Raw genomic sequence first — 27,747 nt, 5'->3', positions numbered from 1 at the left:
TTTGTAGCCAGGCTTATTAAACTGATAGTTCGGTAATTTTCACATCTATCACACATGCTTCCTTTGGAATTGGAATTATTATATTCTTCTTGAAGTCTGAGGGTATTTCGCCTGTCTCATACATCTTGCTCACCAGATGGTTCAGCACTGGCTCTCCCAAGGCCGTCAGTAGTTCCAATGGAATGTTGTCTACTCCCGGGGCCTTGTTTCAATTCAGGTGATTCAGTGCTCTGTCAAACTCCTCATGCAGTATTGTATCTCCCATTCATCTTCATCTACATCCTCTTCCATTTCCATAATACTGTCCTCAAGTGCATCGCCCTTGTATAGATCCTCTATATACTCCTTCCATCTTTCTGCTTTCCCTTCTTTGCTTAGAACTGGTCTTCCATCTGAGCTCTTGATATTCATGCAAGTGGTTCTCTTTTCTCCAAAGGTCTCTTTAATTTTCCTGTAGGCAGTATCTATCTTACCCCTAGTGAAATGTGCCTCTGCATCCTTACATTTGTCCTCTGGCCATCCCTGCTTAGCCATTTGGCACTTCCTGTCGATCTCATTTTTGAGACGTTTGTATTCCTTTTTGCCTGCTTCATTTACTGCATTTTTATATTTTCTCCTTTCATCAATTAAATTCAATATTTCTTCTGTTATCCAAGGATTTCTACTAGCCCTCGTCTTTATACCTACTTGATCCTCTGCTGCCTTCAGTGCTTCATCCCTCAGAGGTCCCCATTCTTCTTCTAATGTATTTCTTTTCCCCATTCCTGTCACTTGTTCCATTATGCTCTCCCTGAAACTCTGTACAACCTCTGGTTTAGTCAGCTTTTCCATGTCCCATCTCCTCAAATTTCCACCTTTTTGCCGTTTCTCCAGTTTTAATCTACAGTTCATAACCAATAGATTGTGGTCAGATTCTACATCAACCCCTGGAAATGTCTTACAATTTAAAACCTGGTTCCTAAATCTCTGTCTTACCATTATATAATCTCTCTGGTACCTTCTAGTATCTCCAGGATTCTTCCATGTATACAACCTTCTTTCAAAATTCTTGAACCAAGTGTTATCTATGATTAAGTTATGCTCTGTGCAAAATTCTACCAGATGGCTTCCTCTTTCATTTCTTACCACCAATCCATATTCACCTACTATGTTTCTTTCTCCGCCTTTTCCCACTCTCAAATTCCAGTCACCCATGACTATTAAATTTTTGTCTCCTTTCACTATCTGAATAATTTCTTTTATCTCATCACACATTTCATCAATTTCTTCATCATGCTCCAGAAAAGAACTGTTCATAGATAAGTTCTTGTGTGTGCTTGTTTTTGTGTTGCAGTACCTTCTTGGAAGAAGTCAGAATTAAAGTGTTGTCCAGGGATCACTCAATTGCAGTAACCACAATTTTTGGGGAAATATCTTTGTTAATGTGCGGTATTCAAAACACTGTGCTACTATAATTTCTGATACAAACACTAAGTGGGTTAATTGAAGAAGCACAAAGAGGCTGTTACTAAATAAGTACAAAACTTTGCATGTAAATTTTGGGCAGTCACATGTAATGTCATCAAGAATAGATGATATCAGATTTGAAAATATACCTATAAACCTTACATAAAAAAGTTAGTAAATAGACTAAACAGTTTGTGCCATGCAATTAACATTCTGAGTAAAATCTGTGACAATGAAACACTAAAATGTGTATATTTTGCTCTTGTACACTCAGTACTCCTTATTTCTTTCCATTTTAGTGCATCTAACACTAAGAAACATGAGTATTTATCTACATCTACATCCATACTCCGCAAGCCACCTGACGGTGTGTGGCGGAGGGTACCCTGAGTACCTCTATCGGTTCTCCCTTCTATTCCAGTCTCGTATTGTACGTGGAAAGAAGGATTGTCGGTATGCTTCTGTGTGGGCTCTAATCTCTCTGATTTTATCCTCATGGTCTCTTCGCGAGATATACGTAGGAGGGAGCAATATACTGCTTGACTCTTCGGTGAAGGTATGTTCTCGAAACTTTAACAAAAGCCCGTACCGAGCTACTGAGCGTCTCTCCTGCAGAGTCTTCCACTGGAGTTTATCTATCATCTCCGTAACGCTTTCGCAATTACTAAATGATCCTGTAACGAAGCGCGCTGCTCTCCGTTGGATCTTCTCTATCTCTTCCATCAACCCTACCTGGTGTGGATCCCACACTGCCGAGCAGTATTCAAGCATTGGGCGAACAAGTGTACTGTAACCTACTTCCTTTGTTGTCGGATTGCATTTCCTTAGGATTCTTCCAATGAATCTCTGTCTGGCATCTGCTTTACCGACGATCAACTTTATATGATCATTCCATTTTAAATCACTCCTAATGCGTACTCCCAGATAATTTATGGAATTAACTGCTTCCAGTTGCTGACCTGCTATTTTGTAACTAAATGATAAGGGACCTATCTTTCTGTGTATTCGCATCACATTACACTTCGCTACATTGAGATTCAATTGCCATTCCGTGCACCATGCGTCAATTCGCTGCAGATCCTCCTGCATTTCAGTACAATTTTCCATTGTTGCAACCTCTCGATACACCACAGCATCATCTGCAAAAAGCCTCAGTGAACTTCCGATGTCATCCACCAGGTCATTTATGTATATTGTGAATAGCAACGGTCCTATGACACTCCCCTGCGGCACACCTGAAATCACTCTTACTTCGGAAGACTTCTCTCCATTGAGAATGACGTGCTGCGTTCTGTTATCTAGGAACTCCTCAATCCAATCACACAATTGATCTGATAGTCCGTATGCTCTTACTTTGTTCATTAAACGACTGTGGGGAACTGTGTCAAACGCCTTGCGGAAGTCAAGAAACACGGCATCTACCTGTGAACCCGTGTCTAAGGCCCTCTGAGTCTCGTGGACGAATAGCGCGAGCTGGGTTTCACACGATCGTCTTTTTCGAAACCCATGCTGATTCCTACAGAGTAGATTTGTAGTCTTCAGAAAAGACATTATACTCGAACATAATACGTGTTCCAAAATTCTACAACTGATCGACGTTAGAGATATAGGTCTATAGTTCTGCACATCTGTTCGACGTCCCTTCTTGAGAACGGGGATGACCTGTGCCCTTTTCCAATCCTTTGGAACGCTTCGCTCTTCTAGAGACCTACGGTACACCGCTGCAAGAAGGGGGGCAAGTTCCTTCGCGTACTCTGTGTAAAATCGAACTGGTATCCCATCAGGACCAGCGGCCTTTCCTCTTTTGAGCGATTTTAATTGTTTCTCTATCCCTCTGTCGTCTACTTCGATATCTACCATTTTGTCAACTGTGCGACAATCTAGAGAAGTAAGCACAGTGCAGTCTTCCTCTGTGAAACAGCTTTCCCTTCTGCATTTATAATGCAGAAGGGAATAATTAAGATAATGGAACAAATGATTGTTTCCTCTAGCACTAAACATATATTTCTGGAGCTCAGTATTCTGCCAGTTTTTTTATTTATATTCATGAAATAGTGTATTTTATTCATGAAAATTGTATATTTTCACAAAAAATAAAGACGTCCACCATCATCAGACGTGTTATTCCATTGTTGTGTGTATGATTAGTCGATGGCTACATAAACGAAAGAGCAGTGTGAAGAACATGAGAGTTGTTTATACAACAGACTACCCAATAGCTTAAAGTTATTTTCCAGTGCCCTTTATTCAGCCAGTGCTGGGTTGGGACAGGTCTCCAGTTTTGTGGAGAACCAACCATATTCATAATAGGCTGTTATTATAATACATCAGCCACTCCCAAAAGCATTTTAAAATCACTGCTATCATCTACCTCTCTTCCAAATCCCCAGGGAGGAATTTGCGTACCCTTTCTGTCTACATTGCACAGTTAAATGTGACATCATTTTTGAAAATGCTCACCCATCATATATCTGAGGCAGTGATCACGAGCCAGTCCAATAAGTAGATGTGGAAAACTGGCTAAAAATCCATGTCTAATGTGGCTGGCATACAGTCCTGGGGTCATATTGAGTCTGGGACTGGTGCACCTCCCCATGTCCCAGAAGCAGGCACATAAATATGCTTGGTTATTTGTGTGAGCCTGTGAGTTTATTGTACTGTAACTGTAATTATGACTTGTCCCATGTCCACGTATAACAATGCCCAAGAAAATCACTGGGGTCACTTAAAATCAAATCAAAGTATCATCTCTATCTGGTACCTTTTCTGAGATATTACACTTGAAAGAAGCTCTGGCTTAGTGTCTGTCTTAGTGACTTGTTGTAGTAGGTTCTTTTGGAATAAATACATACACCCTTATGCCCCTACATGATGCCAGCTGGATTAACATTGCTGTTTTTCATTAGGAAGACATTTGTAGTGGTGTGGACAGATGGTGAGTAGGGCAGGAGGTAGTGAGAGGGATTATGGGTGGGTGGTTAATGACTTAGAGAGAGGTGTGCAGTTTGCTGGCTAGGGATGCGGGAGGGAGGGGTGGCAGGTATACTGGCTGGTATGATTGAAGGGACAAATGCTGAAGGTGATGTGGGAACATCAGTGGGGAGGGGTGACAGGATGAAGGAAGGGGAAACTATTGGTTGGAGGATGTGGGGGCAGTGCATTACCTGAGATTGAAGCCAGGATGATTACGGGAGCAGAGGATGTGTTGTAAGAAAGATGGTGGTGGAAGGAAGGCTCCAGATGGCTCAGGTTGTGAAGCAGCCATTGAAATTGTGCATGTTGTGCTCAGTTGATGTTGTGCCACTGGGTGTCAACTTTGTTCTTGACAACAGTTTGGCAGTGGCCATTCAACCTGGCAGACAGCAGGTTGGTAGTCATACCATCATAAAAATCTGTGCAGTGTTTGCAGCAGATCATCAGGATCATCAGTAACACTGATCCAGACTAAGGGTTGGGAGTTTTGGGAGGCTGGTGAGGTTTCCTTTAGATGGCCCTTAAACTTGTTGGCATATCCCATCTGAGTGCCCATTACTGTGCTGCAGTGTGTTTGCAAATCTTCTCTACAAAAGAAAAGTAGATGTGGGTAAGGTCTGTAAAGAATGAAGTGGTGGGTTTGGAGGCTGAAGGATGTTGGGAGAGGTAGTGTTTGATAGGGGCAAGGCTATGGGCATGGGGATGTTGGTGCACAGAGAGGTGGCACCAACAGTGATGATTAGGGTTCCAGGATGTAAATGGTTGGTGATGATGATGGAAAGTCGGTTAGTATCTTTGATATGGGAGGCTAGGTTGCAGGTAATTGGTTGGAAGTGTTGGTCAATCAGAGCAGAAAATCTCTCAATGGTAGCACAATAGCCAGCTCCAACGGGATGTCCAGGATTGTTGTGTTTGCAGGTTTCGTGGAGAGTGTAGTGGGTGGATGACTGATATGTTTTGTTGGGGTGATTAGGGAGATGGAATCAGGTTCTGAGAAAAGCTTATGGATATCAGTAGGGATTCAAGGTTACGTTAGACTTCTGAGGTGGGTGCACTCTGGCTGAGCTTGTAGGTGGGGGAGTCGGACGTTTGGTGGAGGCCTTCAATCATGTAGTCACTGAAACGCATTACAATAGTGCTGGAGCCTTTGTCTGCAGGGATGATGATTAGGTCTGAATCTGTTTTCATATTGTGTATGTATGTATGTCTTATCCTCTGACAAAAGGCTAGCATTCTTAGGAAGGGGCCTGAGGAAGGATGGTGAGGCTAAGCTGGACCTAAGGAATTCCTGGAAGCTGACTAGGAGGTGGTTAGGTGCAAGGGTCACAGTTGGATGGTGATATGAACTGGGAGAGGCAAAGTTAAATGTTGGAATTAGGTTGGATTTGGATTGACGGACTGTTGGCAAAGAAGTGTTTCCACAGTATGGTTCAGAAATGGGAGAGCTGGTCTTTGACAAGTCCAACATGGTTAAAATTGGGTGTAGGGCTGAAGGTTAAGCCTTTGGATTGGACTGAGATTAGATTAGATTAGATTAATACTTGTTCCATAGATCATGAATACGACACTTCGTAATGATGTGGAATGTGTCAGGTTAACGAAAGATGTCTGTACAAGATATTACATTACACAAAATATTGCATGACACTAATGTTTAAGTTAGTTTTTTTCCCCCTCCCTTAATTCATATCTAAAAATTCAGCCAATGAGTGGAAGGAGTCGTCATCTAGATTTTCTTTTAATTTATTTTTAAATGTTGGTTGACTATCTGTCAGGCTTTTGATTGTGTTTGGTAGGTGACCAAAGACTTTTGTGGCAGCATAATTTACCCCTTTCTGTGCCAAAGTCAGATTTAACCCTGCATAGTGAAGATCATCCTTTCTCCTGGTGTTATAGCTATGCACACTGCTATTACTTTTGAACTGGGTTGGATTATTAACAACAAATTTCATAAGTGAATATATATACTGTGAGGATCCCTAGATCCTTAAATAGATGTCTGCAGGATGACCGTGGTTGGGCTCGAGCAATTATTTTGATTACACGTTTTTGAGCAATGAATACTTTTGTACTCAACGATGAATTACTCCAGAATATGATACCATACGAAAGCAGTGAATGAAAGTAGGCATAGTAAGCTAATTTACTGAGATTCTTATCACCAAAATTTGCAATGTGTGTGAGGCTGAGCTTTTTGGTGGTGGCCTTTACAACAGTGTTTTCTATTTCCTTGGGTTCTGGGTTTTGTGAGGTGTTGGTAGGGAGTTTTGGAGGATATGTTATACTGAAGAGGTCAACTAGGGAGGTCTGGTTACTTTAACGAGAAACATTTGTCAAGCCATGTAGTCCATCATCTTTACAGACAAGAAGCCACAAATCCTGTCAACAGTGAAACGTATTAACGACAATCATTGTCCAAGGTGTGGGTACTAAACATAATTATGTACATGGGAGATCATCTGCAGCATAGTAAAGCATAGTAAATAAACAATTATGAATGGATTTCAAATGAATCTGAAGCAATATGACCGTTAGTGCAAAAGGAGAACTATGGATATTCAAGAAAGGAGAAGGCTGACTTGTTACAAAAACTGATGTTTGCACATTTCAAGGATGCATGATACAATTTATAGGATACACATGATACTGACCTACTACATTATGCCCATCAAATTATGTGCAACATAAATTACAGTGATTTCAAGGGAAGCAGTGGATGGCTGCACAACTCCAAACAGTGCTACAGAATTGGAAGGCGTAAAATAATGAAATTTCAAACAAAATATCGACTTGACAATGCTCAACAAATTGCAGAATTGGCTGAAAAATTTATAGACAAGATAAAAAAAAACTTATCCCATTGTTCAATGAGGAATTTGTTTTCAGCTTTGACCATGTCTGGAGATAATGTTGCAAAGCGTTATGAAATAGAATGAGCATGTGAAGATTGTGGTAAGAAAGGTGGATGGTTGACTTAAGTTTATTGGAAGAATTTTGGGAACATGTGGTTCATTTGTAAAGGAGACCATATTTAGGGCACTAGTACAGCTTGTTCTTGAGTACTGCTCAAATGTTTGGGATCCCCACCAGGTCGGATTAAAGGCAGGTATGAAATCAAGTCAGAGACAGGCTGCTATATTTGTTGTTAGAACAACATGCAGGTATTATTCAGATGCTTCAGGGATCCAAATGGAGTTCCTGGAGGGAAGGAGATGTCGTTTTTGAGGAACATCGTTGAGAAAATTTAGAAAACCGACATTTGAAGCCAACAGCAGAATGATTGTATTGTTCCCAACATACATTTCAACAAATCAGGACTCATATGGAAGTATTTTGGTAGTCATTTTTCCATCACTCTTTGTGAGTAGAACAGGAAAGGAAATGACCAATAGCGTTACAGGGTACCCTCCGCTGTGCACCATACGCTAGCTTGTAGAGGATTTATGCAGATATAGATGTAATGCAGGACTGCAACTCACCATGAACGCTATGCAATGCCATTCATGAGTAGTTTCTGCTTCCTGCTCATGGCACCACTCCAAATGCAACCATATTTCTTTTGGTGTTAATTGTTATCCTCTCTTGTGGTACTCAGATATCGTTGACTGGAACATTGTAGATGACTACGCCTGCCTTCACATTCCTGTGCAGTCCAACATGGGGCAACAGACACATCTGAATGCCTCACAAATCTTAATATTGTAAATTTCAACCAGATGGCCAAATGGAGGTCCACAATGATGCCCCTTTCAAACTCTGACAGGTGCTGATAACACCGTATCACACAAGTACACAGCATCACCATGTCCTTCAAGGTCCTCACTCTACAAATTACACTGTTCATGCCCCTTATACACCCCACCAGGCTTGGTAACAGCACTAAACACAAACAGCGTGAATGAACTCTGGTGGCCATTCTACCTGCAAAGAGAATTGCAACTCTAATGTTTTCATACCTGTCAAAGGTGTCTTCTTGTATAAAGTTACACTGACATCTCAGTGCTTCACCTTTTTCTGAGGCAGTGTATTTTACAAAACAAAGGTTGTTCAGATATAGTCCATTAACATATATTCCATCTTCTTGCTTTTTCCAGTTTATTCAAGAAGTTCTCATATATTGTTTTTTCCCCCTTTAAACCACGTGTTTTTCATCAATCCACTGCATCTGCCTTAGTGATCATTACACATTTGGAACACTAATCTTTTTTAGCATTCATGTACCATGGCATTCATGTTTATGATTTGGATGAAATATGTTGAAGATGTGTTTCTACCATTTGAAATCATTCAGTCTGTGTGTAAACCAAGCTTCATGTTTGTGAAGGTTTTTTTTAATTGTGATATATATTTCACTTTTTTTAACAAGTGTCTCATTTTTATAATTCAAACACAGTGTATCATGTAAGAATTTTTTCTCCTTTCACCCTAATTCTGGTAGTAAGACACTCTGATGTATGTAAACACACTGGTTTTATGATATAGTTGTAATACTTAATTTTCATATTTACAGAACAGCACTTTTTGCTGTTAATGTTTTCTGTCATTTAGAAACAATTTTCAAAGAAACCTTGGATTAGTACAGGTATTAAAGTGTTTTCAAAAAGAATTAGTAAAGACCCAGAAGTAATTTTACCCTATAAAAATTATTGTAACATGTTGAGAAGATTTGTCAGGAAATCAAGAAATATGTGTGCTAAAGATGCAATTAAGAACTCGGGGTAGGTATTATTACTGTTAAAGGGACTGAAACCATCTTAACCAACAGTGCACAAGTAACTAATGTGTTTAATAACCATTTCTCAAGTATAGGTGAAAAAATTGGTAAGAATAGTTCAAAAGAAAAAACCAAGCACTACATGGAAGAGGAAGTTTTGATAAATCTTAGTCAGATTAATTTTTGCCTAACAACCTGTTGTGAAATCGTTAAATCTTTGGAAAATAAATGTTCTGTTGGAGTAGATGACATCTCTAATAAGATATTAAAACATTGTGGAGCAGGTACAGCTGATGTTCTAAGTCACATACATATTGCATCACTAACTCGAGATATTTTCCCAGAAAGGTTAAAATAGCCCATTGTCAAGCCTCTCTGCAAAAACGGGGACATCAAAGATGTCAGTAATTGCTGGACAGTATCGTTGCTTACAGCATTTTCGAAAATTGTCAAGAAAGTAATGTACTCAAGATTGGGTAGCCATCTCAACAGTAATGGGGTACTTATTAAATGACAGCTGGGATTTCAAAAATGCTATTCTGTCGTGACAGCAATATATAATTTCACTGCCCACATAATGGTCTTTGAATAGTAAAATGTCACCAATAGGAATTTTCTGTGACTTATACAAAGCATTTGATTATGTGAACCATGACATTATGTTATAGAAATTACAATTCTGTGGTATAAATGGAATATCGTATGAGTGATTTAAAGTCATGTCTACAGAACAGGAAGCAAAACATTTCTTTATATGATCAATAAATTTTTTCTTCGTTTGTGACTGCATTGTCAATATGTAAAACTACTGGCATTTTGGTCACTGTTACAAGTGACCTCCTTCAGGTGGTTTTGTTTATTGTTGAATGAAAAAACTTTGTTTCTAATATACCTGCAGACATGGCTGTTATCTAATTCTGATGGGCTGTTAAGAATGGAGGGAAAGGATTTTTGAAGTTCTTTATTGGTGTTTTTATTATTTCTTTTTGTTGTTGGTAACCTGACATTTTCATTGGTGTTTGCATTACTGCCTGTGATTGGTGTGATCCGGCGAATGTAAATTCAAGTGGCAGTTGTGACATGGCATTGTTTTCTTGCCTTCTAGCACTGGCTGAGGTGTGTCAGTACTCTATGTGCCTGCGGCCGCTGCAGTCTCCCGCATGCCTGTGTGTATTGCTTCATGCGAGCTGTTGTCCTGCAACACTGTTATGGCTGTCAGCCAAGATATCATAAGGCAGTATCTGTGTTCTCTGTTGATGTTGGTGGGTCGCTTGGCTATTTCTATTGCCTCTCTAATCTTCCTCCTGAAAATAAGAGGCTGTTTTGCCAGTATGCGAACTTCACCAAAATCAGTCTGTTTGCTGCCGTCATCGTAGTGTTCTGCCACTGCTGACTTGGTGTGTTGTCTTAGTCAGATACAGCATTCGGGTTCAGATTCTGTCTGCTGATGAATCGCCCCATCTTGCCTACATGCACCAGTTCACATTCACACCTGATTTTGTAAACTCCAGCAGCATGTAGTTTGTTGTGTGAAAAACACCTTTTATTCTGTTACTGCTATGGAAAATTCGCTTGATGCCTGCTAGGCGGAGAATTTTGTCCACATACTCAGCGACACCTGCAACATATGGTAATAGAGCGATATTTTGTGCTTCCTTCTTCTCTCCTCTATTGTCTTCATTCTTTGTCGCCCTAGTTTTATCTATTAGTTTCATCTCATGGACTTAAGATTTTGTATTTCACCCATTAGATGATCCTTATCGCTGATCCTGTGAGCCCTCTTGGTTAAAGTGTGCAGGGCGGATTTCTTCTGCGTAGGGTGGTGATGAGAGGAGGCATGTAGGTACCTGTCAGTACTGGTTGGCTTTCTATATACACTATGGCACAGTTTACCATCAGGCTTTCTGTAAACTCCCATGTCAAGGAATGGCAGTACTCCATTCTTTTCTGCCTCCATACTGAATGGGAGTCTGCTGTGCTGCTGGTTTGTTGATCTTCCTCTCCATGTCGCCAGATAATGAAGGTGCCATCAACATATCAGAGACAATGTTCTGGGCATAATGGTGTGGACTGGAATGCTGTTCCTTCAAATTCTTCCATGAAGATATCTGCAGCAATAGGCAAGAGAGGGGAGCCCAAACTAAACTATCTGTGTGCTCATATGAATTCCCCTTTCCACCTGAAATAGGTAGTCGTTAAACAGAGGTGCACTATCTCACAGGTATCGGGTGTCATGCATTCCTTAACATACGAATTTGTGTGGCTCACCAACTGTTGGAGCTATGGAGCCAGTTCCTTTGCTAGACTGTACATCAGTGAATTAATGGTACTCACAATTGGTCATAAAGGTAAGGCCTCTTTATGGACCTTCAGTGCACCATATATCTTGATGCATGTGGGGATGAGTCTTCTGGCTGTGTCAAAAATCATTCTAGTTTGCTTTAGCAGTGTTTGCCTCAATTTGATTATCTTGGCAATAGGAATTCCCTTAAGCTTCTTATAAATGGGTTCACTCAGAAGATCCTCTATTTGTTTGTTAAAATCTTATGTGTCGCATGTCTGCTCATACTATTACTAAATGAGAGCTGTTCTCCAATTCCATGATAGCATGACGTTCTTCCTTGCTGATGTTTTGTTTCAGAGGCTTTGCGTGAGTCAGGACCCATACCGTTTTTTTGTCTAATCTTCTGTACCTCAGATTTTGGTAGATGACGATTCAAAGCCTCGACATATTTGATAATGTCTTCTTTCAGAACTCAGTTTGGTGTGACTGCTAAATTCATCCCCTTAGCCAAAATCTGTGTGGCTGCACTTAGGATGTGGCTTGGAAGGTTAACCACCATCCATCAAGTGTCCAGCATCAGTCCTTCCTCTATGGTTTTTTGCTGCAGTTTGTTGAACTTCGTCATCCTATGGATGGCAGTACTATCACTTGATCTTGTGGCCTGCTGAAAGGTTAACATGTTGATCTTCTCCCAGTCATCCATGTTCAGTTTTTCAGCAAGGAAGAGGTACAGTTGACAAAGTTTCCTGTTGTTTGTGTCGAGACTTACTCGAATGTGGCGGATCCTTTCCCATAACAAAGTCTTGCTGGCTTGTTCATAGATATTCTTCACATTGTTCGATTTTATATGGGACATCAGCCGTAAGAATTTTGGCACTACACAAGTGTCCCTGCAACTCTACAAAAAAGGCAAGATCATTCAGCATTTACCTCTTCTTAGCCGCAGCATTTCCAGCTGTCGATTTTTCCATAGACTTCCTGCCCATATAGGTTGGTTAAATATAAATGTAGACTTCGGTAGCCATTGTCGCAGTCATTACATTTTTTACGGGTTTATGACCGCTTTGTCAATATGTAAAACTACCGATGTTTCGGTCACTATCGCAAGTGTTTTTGTTTACTGCTGAATGAAAAAACCTTGTTTTCTATATGCCTGCAGATATAGCTGTTATATAATTCTGATAGGCTATTAAGAATGGAGGAGAGGGATGTTAGAAGTTCTTTATTGGTGTTTTTATTATTTTTTCCATTGGTGGAAACCCAGAATTTTGATTGATGTTTGCATTACTGCTTGTGAATGGTGTGAATTGGCGAATGGAAAATCAGGTGGCAGTTGTGATGTGGCATTATTTTCCTGCTTTCTAGTGCTGGCTGATGCGTGGCAGTACTCTATGTACCTGCAGCTGATGTGGCCTCCTGCGCGTGTTGTTGCTTCATGCTAGCTGTTTTCCAAGAACACTGTTACTGCTGGCACCAAGATGTCAGAAGTCAGTACCTGTCCTCTCTGTTTGTTGATGGGTCACTTAGCTATTTCTATTGCCTCTCTAATCTTCCTCCTGAAAGTAAGAGAATGTTTTGCCAGTACACGAGCTTCATCAAACTCAATCTGTTTGGTGCACTCATCCTGGTGTTCTGCCACTGCTGACTTAGTGTGTTTCCACCAACACCTCAACCAGCAGCGCAACAGAATCCCAATGGACTGCTGCCTTTCCTCGACATGGGAGTTTACAGAAAGCTTGATGGTAAACTGTACCATAGAGTATATAGGAAACCAACTAGTACTGGCAGGCACCTACATCCCTCCCATCATCATCCTATGCAGAAGAAATCCACCCTGCACATTTTAACCAAGAGGGCTCACAGGATCAGCTATAAGGAGCATGTGAAGGGTGAAGTACAAAACCTCAAGTCCATTTTTGGTGGCAGTGGTTATGGGATAAAACTAATAGATAAAACTATGGTGACAAAGAATGAAGACAATAGAGGAGAGAAGAAGGAAGCACAAAACATCACCCTATTACCAAGATGGGTACCAACTTCCAACGTCTTGGCCGCCAGCAATAACAGCATTACAGTACGACAGCTCAAGTGAAGGAATACATGCAGGCACATGGGAGACTGTAGTGGTCACTGGTACACAGAGTCCCGGTGTGCCTGAGCCGGTGCTAGAAATCAGGAAAACAATGGCACGTCATTACTGCCACTTGATTTACCATTTCCCAGTTCACACCAATCACAAGCAGTAATGCAAACACCACTCAAAATGTCAGGTTTCCGCCAATGAAAAGAAATAATAAAAACACAAATAAAGAACTTCTAACATACCTCCCCTCTATCCACAAGAGCCTATCAGAATTAAATAACAGCAGGAAACAAAAGCACCCTGAAGAAGGTCACTTGCAATGGTGACCAATAAGTCGATAATTTTACATATTGACTATGCAGTCACAAACCCAGAAAAATTTTATTGACTATAGCAATGGCTGTGGAATCCTACATTTATATTTCTTTTTATGATTTAAGTGATTTCGGAAGTTTGCCACTTCATCTAACTGGGATGAAATTACATTAGGTGTTCCACAGGGTTCGATCATGTTTGCCCCTCTGTTCTTGAAATACGTGAATGACTTCCCTTCTTATCTGAAACAAGAAGCTAAGCTGGCACTATTTGCTGATGACACAAGTATCATTATTAATACAGTAAAAGTAACTGCAATAGAAAATTATACAGGTAATGTCTTCGAAAAGTTATTAATTGGTTTTCTGCAAATAGGCTTGCTCTGAACCTTGAAAAAACACAGTACATCCAATTTTCTGCTGCAAGGAGTACAGTTCCTTCAATATATATAACAAATAGGCAGAAGTCAGTAGCCAGGGTAGAGCATATTAAGTTTTTGGGTGTATATATAGATGAGAATCTTAATGTTTCACATGTCTAAAGCATATTTGTAAGTTAAAAAGACTGTCATATGACATAAATAACTCAAAAAATATCAAAATGTGGAGATTCTAAACATACAAACTGTTGTGGTTGGCAGGAGAGCCAACACCGTGTTGCTAAAGGAGGCCGAAATGCACGCATTTTAGCTCATGCAGGCTGGCGTGAGGAGGCTGGCGTGAGGTCTGGAACTTGACAAGGGAATTAGAATTGAGAAAAACAGACATAGCTGGTGGAATATTTAACTTTAATCCATTAATGACGAACGTCGCTCGTGACAGTACATGATTCACAATATCAATGGTAACTGAATATGGCGCCTTGCTAGGTCGTAGCCAGTAATGTAGCTGAAGGCTATGCTCACTATCATCTTGTCAAATGAGAGCGTATTTTGTCAGTGAACCATCGCTAGCAAAGTTGGCTGTACAACTGGGCGAGTGCTAGGAAGTCTCTCTAGGCCTGCTGTGTGGCGGCGCTCGGTCTGCAATCATTGATAGTGGCGACACGCGGGTCCGACGTATGCTACCGGACCGCGGCCGATTTAAAGGCTGCCACCTAGCAAGTGTGGTGTCTGGTGGCGGCACCACACAAACAACTTCCAATATTAGCAGTCAGTTGTAAAACACTAGCAAGGAGATAAAATGTTATAAATACACTATGTCTCAGCACATCTTTCACAAAGCATATGTTACCTTCAGAGCAGATGTCAAAACAACCTTCCTGGATCTCCAAGCCTTTAATGACTTGTTGGGTCTTACTTCTCTGTTCACTTTGCAACATCCCTAGTTACAAGACCAGCAGGGATGTGCATTACCAATTCTTCCACATTCTTTGGTGAAGTAGAATAAACAGGATCGTGCAAGTGTCCCCAAAGGAAGAAATGCAGGGGATTTTGATCAGACAAAAGCAGAGTCCATGAAACTGTACTACCACTACTGATCCATTTCCCAGGAAAGGCTCTACTTTAGCACAAATGGAAAACTTGGAGGGATGTTGTGTGTAGTAAGAGAACAAAGTGAACGTCTAGAGACAAAACATGTTTTTAAAATTGGGATGATGATGATGATGATGATTCTCTTATTTTCGTATTATAATATGCATCACATTGCAAGGCAGCTCCATGCAGAGAGGGAGAGTGATAGGAAAGCGTGTAGGGGATGAGGCTGAAGTAGCTGCGATGGTAGAGAGGTGGCAAACAAAATCCATGTTGGATAAAAGTTCGCGGTAAATTTACCATGTCAGATTCGGCTAAAAGTGCATAAATTTCATGTTTGCCTTCTTCATCATCATCAGGTGCTAAGTGAAACTGGTGAGGTCTCCACTTAAAAGTGGGTCCGCTTAAAAGCAGACAGCATCTGATTGGCTAGATTACATCCTGACTGTAAGACTTAGGTCTTCATCATGAAGATGATGATGAAGATGATGATGATGATGATGATGATGATGATGATGATAGCAATCAGCAAAAGCTGGGGATTTTATCTGAATTTGTTACAGCAAGTCAACCAAGAATTTTTGATCCAAGGACTCCATTGCGAAAGGCTTCTTAGCCATAGTCCACATTGTCCAACTGTTTTGTTGCAGACAACAATCGGGCTTATTTGGCTACAGTACATAGTATCATACATTCAAATCTATGAAGAGAATAACAAATGTTGTAACTGATTTTGAACAGCCGTGTACATAAGAGAAATCTTATTTCACTTTGTGACAAGACTGCAAGAACTGAGTGAAAATTCACATGTTACAAGCCTTAAGTGTCCAAGCTCTGCAACTTTTCCATTACCGATGAAAATATCAAAAAGCTGATTTACCTTTTCTACATTCATTCAATAATTTGTTATGGTGTCATATTCTTTGACAACTTTTCTTGGAGGAAAAAAATGTTCATCTCTTATAAGTGTGTGACAAGAATAACATGTGATGTCTACTCTTGAATCTCTCGAGAACAGTTCATTAAACAGTTAGGAGTATAGGCAACAGTCTTACAGTACATTTGCTACTGTATGAAGTTTGTTTTCAACAATCTGTTGCAGTTTTAAAAATAACAGTAACATTCATCATTACAATAATCGAAAAGGAGATTCTTTACGCTAATCACCCATCATCCATAATGTGGGACAGAAGTGAATGAAGTATTTATCCCCAAAAGTCTTTGGCTATTAACCCATTCAAGTGAAGAATCTCATCATCATATTATGAATATCCTATAGCTGGGGTAGCTTCTTGCTTCCTGTATTCTACTTCCTTTGATCATAGCAGTCTCCTCCTTGTAGTCCTCTGTCATCCGTTGTGTACCAGACCTCTTGACTCCAGCTCTTTGTAGGTCACACATACTTTCTTTTTACTGCTGAGTTTCACTACGACACTTTCTTTGGCCATCAGCTATCACCAATCATTTTTAGATGTCCTTAGCATTTAAGAAGTTTCATCACTATGGTGTCTGTTATTGATTCATCAATACCCTTAGCCTTATTCAGTACATGGTCCAGCTTTGAGATCCCACAACTTTTCCTTCTTAATGTACATCTCTAGTGCATATCACCTATTCCATCCTTTCTTGTAATTCCATAGGGCTGAGTTCAGTTGTCGTATGACCCTCCTGTCCTGCCCTATTTTATTTTTTGTTACATCTTCACTTTTTTGTGATGATATCATAACCTCCAAGACACTTAAAAGATGTACAGCCCCTGATTTACTGGCTCCAACTTCCGGATCTTTTATGGCACTGTCTTTTAACTTCTGAAGCAGGTACTCAACATCATCCTGGTCTCCTGCTATGATGACCTGTTCATCAGCAAAGAAAAATGTCTACAAGGTGCCCCCCCCCCCCCCCCCCCCCCCCACACACACACACAGGGATCCCTATGCCTCCACATTTGTTCCTCCATGCTTTAAGTGCTTTCTCCACATAGATTTTAAATGTTATTGGTGCTACATTATGCCTTTGATGTAGACTTTTGTAACAGGAAACTCTGATGATACTGAATGGCATTCACGCAGCCTGTATAGAATTGTTTAACTGCTTCAATTTAAATAGTTGACACATCACTATTCTTCATACTTGTCCATACATTGTTTTGTGGTATGTGTGTCCACAAAGATTAAATAGGTCTCTGTTTGTGTGGCAATTCTCTTCTCTGTTATTTCGCGTAATGTGAATATTCCTCCAATACATGGGCATCTTGGTGTAAAAACCACTCTGTTCTTCAGACATTATAGCTTTCATTTCTATTCTTTCTTTTAAGATTTTCCTGTCGAATAGTACTGGTGATGGACCGGTAATTTCCACGGTCCTGCCTATTCCCCTTCTTATAGACCGAGAAGTAAGAGCAGAACTTTTTCATTCCTTGGGTATCTGCTTTACAGATTTCTTTTGAGGTTATCGGTCGTGCACTTGGATGTTTGTCTTCTTCTATCAGATTTAACATTACTTGTATTGACTGTAGGATAACAGAGTAGAAAAAATGCTGTTTATTAAGGATGTGGGAGTTTCATGGGGCCCCAAATGTGGTCATAGCATTACGTGTTGGTTTCAGGGATCTACTTTTACTTTATATGGAAATTGGTGGTTGATGAAGAGTTCACAATATAAAGTCTTCAGATGTCATTATAATCTGTTAAGTTTGCAGGAGGACTCAGCATGCTTCCTCTGTGGACTTATACTATCAACCATGGCCTTACATATGAAGCACAATATTGTAGAGAATATGTATCTGTCTGTCAAAGCGATGATACATGAGGCAGCCTTTGAAGCTGTGGTGGAGGAAACAAAATTTGGATTAGAGAGGAGGAATCCATGACAGAATGAAGAAGTAGGGAAATTGGTGAAGATAAAAAAGGAAGCCTATAATGAATGACTGAGCGCTCAGATTGATGAAGACCATAAGATACATAGAGCTAAACAAAAAGAAGCACAAAGCATCATTACCAAAATTAAAAATTAGGTGTGGTAGAAAGTGGGATATCTAAAGGATAATAAAATTAACTTCAAACATAAACTGAAATCATTATAATTGCTTGACAACTTTTTCTACTCTTTAGAATGTTTTAAGGATGTGTAATTTTCTAATGTGTATTTGGTGGGGGTGTTTGAATGTGGTTAAGTGTAAATCAATGTGTGCAAAAAATAACAGGTTGCAAAGATTATCGCAAAAGACTTTCATGTAAATGGTCAGTATTTTGTCATACTTTTTGTGGAGAAAGAGCATTATGAGTATAAACTAAATCATCCACAATACAGTGAAAGCAACATTATGATCCATGGAACAAGTAAATAAGTAACTGCCTTCTTCAAATAATTTGAGGGAATGGTACCTGTTAAGTTTGTTGAAGACCACCAGTGTTTCAAAAGGTAGGCCTCCCTCTCATTTTAAGGCATTGCCCAGTTTGTGCCTTGAAAATGACAAGTGAATTAGCTATCGAAGTATTGGAGTTTTTGACAGATTTTTCCCATGAGTTATTAAAGCATAGTACGCACTAGGAAGATTTAAAATTCACAACTAGCTAGCTTGTTGCTTGTATGTGGGCAATATGATGAAAATTATAATTACGTCACTCACAACAAGTGAATGTCTGCATACTACATAGGATACAAATTCCCAGTCAATTAAAGATAGCAAGTTCTCCTATCCTATTCAGGTAGATGATATTCTAACAGACAAAAGCATAATTTCAAACCCTGTGTCTTTAAAATCAAAAACTGTTATTACCTTACTTTGTTTCACAGTCTATAACATAATAATATTGTCACTGCTGCCTGAGTCTGTGTCCAAACCATTTGATTGTAAATTTAAGATGACTTGTGCAAGACTTTTATATCCATCTACATCTCCCAGTAAATCCTCTTCCTGGTCAAACTGCTGCAGAACAAATCAGTTTACAGGATATGTATACATGATTAGTGTTAATGTTAATGAGCATATTATTGTTTAGTCCTACTCATGTACTCACTACACTTGAAAAAACTAGCATGTCTTTCCCCTTTTTTCCCCCCAAATACAAGTTCGTCCACGGAATATTTTTCTTTTTATCCCAGGGCACAATTCCCACTTTTCTGTTGTTTGTGCTTTGTTTTTTCTGTAACAGCTGAATGATAACTGGCAGTGTCAATTACAGTGACCAACTTCAGAGCAAGGTATCAAAAGAACTGTTCAGTGGATCACTTCTTAAAAGTGGCAACATACATTTCTGAATGATAGTCTCTGCTGTTGTTTTTACACATGAATACAAGTTTGCTTTCAGGAGCAAAACCAGAGGAAGAACCATTATCCAACAACTTTTTCCTGTGGGAACTTTAAAATTGTCAGTACTATCACTCATTTTCCAGCATGTTTTCCCAGGATGATTCTGCTTCACCCACCTTTCATTAAGATAATACACTGTTGAACTACCTCTCTTACTTCAGGTATCTTTCTCAGGAATATGACTCGTGTTGCAGGTATGTCACTTTTTTACATTTAAAATTTTCTTCTATTATGTAATGGAACATCCTCCTCTAGCATTGCTTTTCCTCAATGGTAATTGTCAATATCAATATTATTTTTTGAATTTTGGACAAGTCCAAATTATCTCAGTTGCTTTTTTGAAAACTGTCATGTAATTTCATGCACAGTATGTTATATTTCAAGCTAAAATTTATGAAAAGGAATTACTTAATAAAAAATATTAGTCTTGATGTTACAGTCGATAAGTACAAGGTACTAGCTCTGAATGTACAGTTTCTCCCTCTCCCTCCCGATCCTTTTTTTTAAAATTATGACAAAATATTTGCACGCTTAAAATTTCTGTTGCTAATTATGTAATCCTGCACTGTTTACTATGTTTATTTCTGGATTCATTTACGAAATAATAATTGAAAATAACAATGTAACAAAAACTAGTAGAAATTCATTTGTTAGGAAAAATTGTAAACCCTTTGAAATACTGTTATATCTACAGAGTGTGAGAGTCGTAAGCATGCCTATGATGTGATCGGACATATTTTCGTGTGAACAATGTAATTTTGGTTTTGTTAATTTGAAAAATCAAAATACTGTATGATATACTAAAATGTGAGAAAATATATTTACGCAAAAAAATGCTGCAACAACAATCTTCAGATTTATTTAGTTCAAACCAACCATGAGGACCTGATGTGACATTTTTCAGCTTCAAGAATCAGATCCTTAGACAAGAAGAACTCGTGCCAAGTCAAACATGACAAGCTAAGTAAATTACAAAGTTTATTGTAATCTTCACTCCTCTCAAATCTTCATAAAAGACATTTGTGATGTGGACTGTAGATGGAAGTTGGAAGGAGGGGGTGGATTACAGTTGTTACTTTTAATGTATTTAACACCACTATCTATTAAAATTCCTCGCATTGACCACTGCATTTGAACCCAATTTTCTCATGCTGGAATGATTGCTTTCACCCATGTTTCATCAAGGTAATACACTGTTGAACTACCTTCTTCTCTTATTTCAGGCCTCTTTCTCAGGAATATGACTCATGTTGCAGGCTTGTCACTCCTCTACATTGAAGCTGTCTTTTCATTGTTACTTTTAATGTACTTAATATCAGTATATTTCAAAATTCTTTGCACTGACTCACCACTAGATTTGAAGCCAATTTTCTCATGCTTAGTTAGGATGGAGAGTCACCATTTATATATGTTTCAAACGTGGAGTGCCTTAAAACATCCTTGTCAGAACTAACCAACTGTGTTATATGTTTCATGCAATTTCAGTGCATTCCAGGCAAAACAAAATCAACTTTTCCTGATGTTTTCACAGCTGTAACACTTTTCCAGTTGGGTGTACTGTTCTCTTGCAGGTACCACATGCTTCTGCAATCTGTTCCTGTCTTCAAAATGTCAACATAGGATGCCCACTTTCAGATTCACATTAGAAAAAATGATAAACATCGTACACAGTCCACCCTGCCTGCTTGTGAAGCACTTATCATTTATTGCCCCCACCTAACGTATTTAGTTAGAAATCACACTAAAACATTTTAGACACACATTCACAGCTATAATGCTAAAAGAAAGTACCAAAAGTTGAATGAAGAATTTGGTTGCTTTGTCGATGAAGTTGTATTATGAATGAAATTGAATGACAACATATGGCAACAGTGATGCCTGCAGGAGAGAGATTCTCACCATCTTACTAGGTGCTCGGAAAGAGCAGCATCTAATGACAGGTGATGTGTCTAACAGCTGAAAATTTGGTCACCTTCCTACATCATTCAGATTACAGTATTAAGTAATCCCTGAATTTTGTGTAAGACATTTTATAATTACTGTGTAATGGCTGAAAATCCAGGTTCCATACTATGCAATCTAAAATTATTAAGTAAAAAAATTATATACTGGTACATCTAGATCTAGAATCAAATTCTCCGCCTTCTGTATTTTACTCTACTTGATGTCGTAACTGGCAGCATTGCTGTACTATATTGAATGAAGTAAATGTCATGTGTGTGTTTATAGTGTTGCCGAATTGTAATTTTTTGATGTCTCTGGTCTAGAGACAATATGCATGGGACAAAATTGTGTTAGAGACATATCTGTAATGCCTGTATATTTACTTACTTTTAAATATTAATAATCCTGTCTTGTTATCAAAGCTTTTGTAGCACAGATTAATGAATTTAATAATTCATTAATATATGTCCAAATAAACTTCCACATGGGAAAAATATATTAAAAACAAAGATTCCAAGACTTACCAAGTGGGAAAGCACCGGTAGACAGGCATAATAAAATAACACACAAACACACACAAAATTTCTAGCTTTCACAACCAACAGTTCCTTCTTCAGGAAAGAGGGAAGGAGAGGGAAAGACGAAAGGTTGTGGGTTTTAAGGGAGAGGGTGAGTCATTCCAATCCCGGGAGTGGAAAGACTTACCTTAGGGGGAAAAAAGGATAGGTATATACTCGCGCGCGCACCCACCCACACACACACACACACACACACACACACACACACACACACACACACACATACAACACATGATGTTGAATGACAGGTGAGGTATGAGTGGCGGCAACTTGAAATTAGCGGAGATTGAGGCCTGGTGGATAATGAGAAGAGAGCATATACTGAAGGGCGAGTTCCCATCTCCGGAGTTCGGATAGGTTGGTGTTGGTGGGAAGTATCAAGATAACTCGGACGGTGTAACACTGTGCCAAGATGTGCTGGCCGTGCACCAAGGCATGTTTAGCCACAGCGAATGGACAGTTTGTTGCTGGTCATTCCCACATAGAAAGTGTAAAAGTAATAGCAGGTCAGTTGGTAAATCATGTGGGTGCTTTCACACGTGGCTCTGCCTTTGATCCCTTAACCCACATCCTTTCGTCTTTCCCTCTCCTTCCTGAAGAAGCAACCATCGGTTGCAAAAGCTAGCAATTCTGTGTGTGTGTTTGTGTGTTTTGTTCATGTGCCTGTCTGCCGGCACTTTCCCACTTGGTAAGTCTTGGAATCTTTGTTTTTAATATATTTTTCCCATGTGGAAGTTTCTTTCTATTATATATATATATATATATATATATATATATATATATATATTTATATTTCCCATGTGGAAGTTTCTTTCTATTTTATATATATATATATATATATATATATATATATATATATATATATATATAATAGAAAAAAACTTCCACATGGGAAAAATATATTAAAAACAAAGATTCCAAGACTTACCAAGCGGGAAAGCGCCGGCAGACAGGCATATGAACAAAACACACAAACACACACACAGAATTACTAGCTTTCGCAACCGATGGTTGCTTCTTCAGGAAGGAGAGGGAAAGACGAAAGGATGTGGGTTTTAATGGAGAGGGTAAGGAGTCATTCCAATCCCGGGAGCGGAAAGACTTCCCTTAGGGGAAAAAAAGGACAGGTGTACACTCGCGCGCGCACACACACACACACACACACACACACACACACACACACACACACACACACACACACACACATATCCATCCGCACATACACAGACACAAGCAGACATATTTAAAGGCAAAGAGTAAGGGCAGAGATGTCAGTCGAGGCGGAAGTACAGAGGCAAAGAAGTTGTTGAAAGACAGGTGAGGTATGAGCGGCAGCAACTTGAAATTAGCGGAGGTTTAGGCCTGGCGGATATCGAGGCATGTTTAGCCACAGGGTGATCCTCATTACCAACAAACACTGTCTGCCTGTGTCCATTCATGCGAATGGACAGTTTGTTGCTGGTCATTCCCACATAGAAAGCATCACAGTGCAGGCAGGTCAGTTGGTAAATCACGTGGGTGCTTTCACACATGGCTCTCCCTTTGATCGTGTACACCTTCCGGGTTACAGGACTGGAGTAGGTGGTGGTGGGAGGGTGCATAGGACAGGTTTTACACCGGGGGTGGTTGCAAGGGTAGGAGCCAGAGGGTAGGGAAGGTGGTTTGGGGATTTCATAGGGATGAACCAAGAGGTTACGAAGGTTAGGTGGATGGCGGGAAGACACTCTTGGTGGAGTGGGGAGGATTTCATGAAGGATGGATCTCATTTGGGGGCAGGATTTTAGGAAGTCGTATCCCTGCTGGAGAGCCACATTCAAGGTCTGATCCAGTCCCGGGAAGTATTCTGTCACAAGTGGGGCACTTTTGGGGTTCTTCTGTGAGAGGTTCTGGGTTTGAGGGGATGAGGAAGTGGCTCTGGTTATCTGCTTCTGTACCAGGTTGGGAGGGTAGTTGCGGGATGCGAAAGCTGTTTTCAGGTTGTTGGTGTAATGGTCGAGGGATTCAGGACTGGAGCAGATTCGTTTGCCACGAAGGCCTAGGCTGTAGGGAAGGGACCGTTTGATATGGAATGGGTGGCAGCTGTCATAATGGAGGTACTGTTGCTTGTTGGTGGGTTTGATGTGGACGGATGTGTGCAGCTGGCCATTGGACAGATGGAGGTCAACGTCTAGGAAAGTGGCATGGGATTTGGAGTAGGACCAGGTGAATCTGATGGAACCAAAGGAGTTGAGGTTGGAGAGGAAATTCTGGAGTTGTTCTTCACTGTGAGTCCAGATCATGAAGATGTCATCAATAAATCTGTACCAAACTTTGGGTTGGCAGGCTTGGGTAACCAAGAAGGCTTCCTCTAAGCGACCCATAAATAGGTTGGCATACGAGGGGGCCATCCTGGTACCCATGGCTGTTCCCTTTAATTGTTGGTATGTCTGGCCTTCAAAAGTGAAGAAGTTGTGGGTCAGGATGAATCTGGAACCACAACACCCCAATTCAATAGTTAACCTTTCCTCCAAACCCCTCTCCCCATCCGAAACCTCTGTCCTATCCAAAGGCCTCACCTTCAGCCCCACTCCCAGGTTCAACCAAACTGCCCTTGTCAAAGATTTACTGTCCTACACTCGTAGTCTCTGCTGGAAATATCACTTTGCCACAAAGAAAAACAATCCTGATCCCACTCTTAATGATCCAACTCCCCAAGACACTATCCAAATTGAACCCTGCCTGCAACAGTTCCGTCCTCCATCACAGCGGGACCCACCTCCTCTTCCTCAAAATCACCCTCTCCAAACCTTCCAGGAATTTCTCACTTCCAGCCTTGCCTCTCAATCATTCTTGAAAAACCTTAATCCTACTCCCAACATCACTACAGCCGAAGCCCAGGCTATCCGTGATCTGAAAGCTGACCGATCCATCATCATTCTTCCGGCTGACAAGGGTTCCACGACCGTGGTACTTGATCGTCGGGAGTATGTGGCTGAGGGATTGCATCAGCTTTCAGACAACTCTACATACAAAGTTTGCCAAGGTAATCCCATTCCTGATGTCCAGGCGGAGCTTCAAGGAATCCTCAGAACCTTAGGCCCCCTACAAAACCTTTCACCTGACTCCATCAAACTCCTCACCCCACCGACACTTCGCACTCCTACCTTCTACCTACTTCCTAAAATTCACAAACCCAAACATCCTGGCCGCCCCATTGTAGCTGGTTACCAAGCCCCCACAGAACGTATCTCTGCCTACGTAGATCAACACCTTCAACCCATTACATGCAGTCTCCCATCCTTCATCAAAGACACCAACCACTTTCTCGAACGCCTGGAATCCGTACCCAATCTGTTACCCCCGGGAAACTATCCTTGTAACCATTGATGCCACTTCTCTATACACGAATATCCCGCACGTCCAGGGCCTCGCTGCAATGGAGCACTTCCTTTCACGCCGATCACCTGCCACCCTACCTAAAACCTCTTTCCTCGTCACCTTAGCCAGCTTCATCCTGACCCACAACTTCTTCACTTTTGAAGGCCAGACATACCAACAATTAAAGGGAACAGCCATGGGTACCAGGATGGCCCCCTCGTATGCCAACCTATTTATGGGTCGCTTAGAGGAAGCCTTCTTGGTTACCCAAGCCTGCCAACCCAAAGTTTGGTACAGATTTATTGATGACATCTTCATGATCTGGACTCACAGTGAAGAACAACTCCAGAATTTCCTCTCCAACCTCAACTCCTTTGGTTCCATCAGATTCACCTGGTCCTACTCCAAATCCCATGCCACTTTCCTAGATGTTGACCTCCATCTGTCCAATGGCCAGCTGCACACATCCGTCCACATCAAACCCACCAACAAGCAACAGTACCTCCATTATGACAGCTGCCACCCATTCCATATCAAACGGTCCCTTCCCTACAGCCTAGGCTTTCGTGGCAAACGAATCTGCTCCAGTCCTGAATCCCTCGACCATTACACCAACAACCTGAAAACAGCTTTCGCATCCCGCAACTACCCTCCCAACCTGGTACAGAAGCAGATAACCAGAGCCACTTCCTCATCCCCTCAAACCCAGAACCTCTCACAGAAGAACCCCAAAAGTGCCCCACTTGTGACAGAATACTTCCCGGGACTGGATCAGACCTTGAATGTGGCTCTCCAGCAGGGATACGACTTCCTAAAATCCTGCCCCGAAATGAGATCCATCCTTCATGAAATCCTCCCCACTCCACCAAGAGTGTCTTTCCGCCGTCCACCTAACCTTCGTAACCTCTTGGTTCATCCCTATGAAATCCCCAAACCACCTTCCCTACCCTCTGGCTCCTACCCTTGCAACCGCCCCCGGTGTAAAACCTGTCCTATGCACCCTCCCACCACCACCTACTCCAGTCCTGTAACCCGGAAGGTGTACACGATCAAAGGGAGAGCCATGTGTGAAAGCACCCACGTGATTTACCAACTGACCTGCCTGCACTGTGACGCTTTCTATGTGGGAATGACCAGCAACAAACTGTCTATTCGCATGAATGGACACAGGCAGACAGTGTTTGTTGGTAATGAGGATCACCATGTGGCTAAACATGCCTTGATGCACGGCCAGCACATCTTGGCACAGTGTTACACCGTCCGAGTTATCTTGATACTTCCCACCAACACCAACCTATCCGAACTCCGGAGATGGGAACTCGCCCTTCAGTATATCCTCTCTTCTCGATATCCGCCAGGCCTCAACCTCCACTAATTTCAAGTTGCCGCCGCTCATACCTCACCTGTCTTTCAACAACTTCTTTGCCTCTGTACTTCCGCCTCGACTGACATCTCTGCCCTTACTCTTTGCCTTTAAATATGTCTGCTTGTGTCTGTGTATGTGCGGTTGGATATGTGTGTGTGTGTGTGTGTGTGTGTGTGCGGGTGTACACCTGTCCTTTTTTTCCCCTAAGGGAAGTCTTTCCGCTCCCGGGATTGGAATGACTCCTTACCCTCTCCCTTAAAACCCACATCCTTTCGTCTTCCCCTCTCCTTCCTGAAGAAGCAACCATCGGTTGCGAAAGCTAGTAATTCTCTGTGTGTGTTTGTGTGTTTTGTTCATGTGCCTGTCTGCCGGCGCTTTCCCGCTTGGTAAGTCTTGGAATCTTTGTTTTTAATATATATATATATATATATATATATATATATATATATATATATATATATATATATATATATAATTTGTATTTATTTATTTTGCAATGTAAAAATTGAGTTTTCTTTTTATCAGGGGACTTCAAAAGCAAGCTACACATTATTATGGCAGGCCAAGTAAATTCTACTGAACACTGCACTTTGTTTCAAAGGGATGGAGATACATATCACTATTTTCCAAAATATTCACCGAGTTTCTGTAAACAACAGTCAGAACATTCTACTATTCGTTCAATTCCTTGATGATAGAATTCCACTCATTTGTCACAGCGCCGTTAGAGAACTGCCATGTGAACATGCTCATCCTTGTAAAAACTCTTTTCTCCCACACGTTCTTTCAGCTTGCCGAAAAGCTGGAATGGTACACGATATGGACTGTATGACAGATGTTGCCAGGACTCCCATTAAAAACAATGAAGCAAAACCTTGTCTTGCGTACATTATGCTAAGTG

General features: G+C 40.7%; 1 protein-coding gene across 3 annotated transcripts in view; it reads left to right on the top strand.

The window, feature by feature from the left end:
- The window catches only part of LOC126336982 (ATP-binding cassette sub-family A member 7-like), a 585,480-nt gene that overhangs the window by 370,100 nt on the left and 187,633 nt on the right, over positions 1–27,747 (top strand). The gene's annotated exons all lie outside the window — the stretch shown is intronic.

This window comes from Schistocerca gregaria, chromosome 2 (genome assembly GCF_023897955.1).
Source record: "Schistocerca gregaria isolate iqSchGreg1 chromosome 2, iqSchGreg1.2, whole genome shotgun sequence".
Lineage (NCBI taxonomy): Eukaryota > Metazoa > Arthropoda > Insecta > Orthoptera > Acrididae > Schistocerca > Schistocerca gregaria.
Note: the sequence above shows the minus strand (reverse complement) of the source record. Positions and strands in the feature narration are given on the sequence as shown.